At 44.7% G+C, this 2,929-nt stretch overlaps 1 non-coding gene across 1 annotated transcript; it reads left to right on the forward strand.

The window, feature by feature from the left end:
- The first annotated feature begins 1,074 nt into the window (after positions 1-1,074).
- trnap-agg (transfer RNA proline (anticodon AGG)) lies at positions 1,075-1,164 on the forward strand. Its single transcript is given in 2 exon segments — positions 1,075-1,110; positions 1,129-1,164. It is a non-coding gene; the product is annotated as a tRNA-Pro (tRNA).
- Positions 1,165-2,929: the final 1,765 nt, after the last annotated feature.

The following is a 2,929-nucleotide window of genomic DNA, read 5'->3' on the forward strand; positions in this document are numbered from 1 at the left end:
CACTGTTGATGCCTCCGTCTTTCTAGTAAGACGTTAAACCGGGTCCTCCGATCCCATGAGAGTATGCCGAAAAGAACGAGGATGTCTCGCCCCTTATTTATATCTCAACCAAAGACACTAAAACAGAAAATCTCGTCATTAAGGTTGATAAATATTTTTGAAATTACATTGCCTCCTAAAGGAGAAATTTATGTTTCTGCTCCCTAATCATTTGCCTCTGGTCCCGCTACTCTTTCATTCGGTGACAATGTCAGCAGAAGAAAGGAGGAGTTCGACAATCTCCGAATCGCGATCACTGCTCCAACTTCATTCAAGAAGTTGAAGAATTGCAGTGGTCTCTTTTAATTTTAACAAGATATGAGTAATGCATGGGGCACAGACCAGGAGCACCAGAGCGACTCTGACGAAATTGCATTTGAAAGCTTATTTTAGGCAAGATTCAGTTAAATGCTCGGAAATTGTACCAGTATCAAACGTAATAATGACGAGAATGGGAGCTGAACCCTCGCGTACAGATCGGCAATAGATTAACAGTCTATCGCCTTAACCTTTCGGCCACCTCGACTCAACCATATACCGCTCTCAGCCATTCCATTTCCTGCTTTTTGCATCTAAGCAGAAATACCCTGAAAGAAAGTCCACTTCACCGCTTATCCTGCCCGTGCACCCAGATCTACAATGTTGAAAATGTACAATCAGCTTAATGTAAGCAAAAGGCCTTCCACTGCTTCAGCTGAGGGACTGTCAAAAATTGTCGGTTTGAAGCCAGATTCGGAACAGAAGAAGTATCGCCCAGTTAATTAAACGACCGCAGCAGGACTCAAACCTGCAATCTTCTGATGACTGAATAACTCGCTAACCGAATTCAGACGCCTTACCCATTAGGCCACGCAGCCGCAGATGCTGCTGAGCTTCTTTTTATGGGGAGAATTGTGAGCAGATTCAAGGAAACTGCTCGCAAAAAGAAGCGGATTGAGGAAAAGTTAAACATTTTAACTGAATGAACAGGACTTCTGCGAGCTGGGTTTGCACCAGCGCAGGGAATCGCAATGCAACTTAAACCATAACATCGGCGGCTCGTTGGTCTAGGGGTATGATTCTCGCTTAGGGAATTTCCATGGCTTAAATTGCGAGAGGTACCGGGTTCAAATCCCGGACGAGCCCCGCCACATTTAGTTGAATTCAACACCTCGGTCATGAAAACTGAAATCGTTCTCCTTTAAAAAAAACGGAATGATCCGGGACTGTGAGCTCTGCCATTTCAAACAGAAACAGAATGATCCGGGACTGTGAGCACTCTCTTTTTAAACAGACCCAGAGTGATTAACAACTGACCACGACCCATTCCATTATAGACAGGCCTGATTTTCAATGCTTATGAAATCGATGGCAACATATATCGGACTGTTTCTATAACAGGCGGCCGATTACGATGCCCGCTTTTCTGTTGGGTGACAAATTGAAAGTTTACTCCATTGTAATTTTCCCTTTATCTCCGTCATTTCTCTCCAGCCAAATGAACTGAGTCTAGGTGTCAGCCGTGGCTCAGCGGCAGCAAAGTCAAGCACCACTCCAGAGACTTGAGCAGATAATCCAGGCAGACACTCCAGTGCAGTAATGACGTAGTGCTGCACTGTTGGTGCCTCCGTCTTTCTAGTAGGACGTTAAAGCGGGCCCTCGGATCCCATGAGAGTATGCCGAAAAGAACGAGGATGTCTCGCCCATTAGTTATATCTCAACCAAAGACACTAAAGCAGAAAATCTCGTCATTAAGGTTGATAAATATTTCTGAAATTACATTGCCTCCTAAAGGAGAAATTTATGTTTCTGCTCCCTAATCATTTGGCTCTGGTCCCGCTACTCTTTAATTCGTTGACAATCTCAGCAGAAGAAAGGAGGAGTTCGACAATCTCCGAATCGCGATCACTGCTCCAACTTCATTCAAGAAGTTGAAGAATTGCAGTGGTCTCTTTTAATTTTAACAAGATATGAGTAATGCATGGGGCACAGACCAGGAGCACCAGAGCGCCTCTGACGAAATTGCATTTGAAAGCTTATTTTAGACAAGATTCAGTTAAATGCTCGGAAAGTGTACCAGTATCAAACGTAATAACGACGAGGATGGGAGCTGAACCCTCGCGTACAGATCGGCAATAGATTAACTGTCTATCGCCTTAACCTTTCGGCCACCTCGACTCAACCATATACTGCTCTCAGCCATTTCATTTCCTGCTTTTTGCATCTAAGCAGAAATACCCTGAAAGAAAGTCCACTTCACCGCTTATCCTGCCCGTGCACCCAGATCAACAATGTTGAAAATGTACAATCAGCTTAATGTAAGCAAAAGGCCTTCCACTGCTTCAGTTGAGGGACTGTCAAAAATGTTCGCTTTAAAGCCAGATTCGGAACAGAAAAAGTGTCGCCCAGTTAATTAAACGACTGCGGCAGGACTCGAACCTGCAATCTTCTGATGACTGAATAACTCATAACCGAAGTCAGAACGCCTTATCCATTAGGCCACGCAGCCGCTGATACTGCTAGTTGTCTTTTTATGGGGAGAATTGTGAGCAGATTCAAGGAAACTGCTCGCAAAAAGAAGCGGATTGAGGAAAAGTTAAACATTTTAACTGAATGAACAGGACTTCTGCGAGCTGGGTTTGCACCAGCGCAGGGAATCACACTGCAACTTGAAGCACAGCATCGGTGGTTCGTTGGTCTAGGGGTATGACTCTCGCTTAGGGAATTTTCGTGGCTTAAAATGCGAGACGTCCCGGGTTCAAATCCCGGGCTGAGCCCCGCCGCATTTAGTTAAACTCAACACCTCGGTCATGAAAGCTGAAACCGTTCTACTTTAAAAAATACGGAATTAATCGGGACTGTGAGCTCTGCCATTTTAAACAGAAACAGAATGATCCGGGAATGTGAGCAC

The sequence above is a fragment of the Somniosus microcephalus genome, unplaced genomic scaffold (assembly GCF_052327205.1).
Source record: "Somniosus microcephalus isolate GS21.2 unplaced genomic scaffold, FLI_Smic_1.0 unresolved_chr1, whole genome shotgun sequence".
In the NCBI taxonomy this organism is placed as follows: domain Eukaryota; kingdom Metazoa; phylum Chordata; class Chondrichthyes; order Squaliformes; family Somniosidae; genus Somniosus; species Somniosus microcephalus.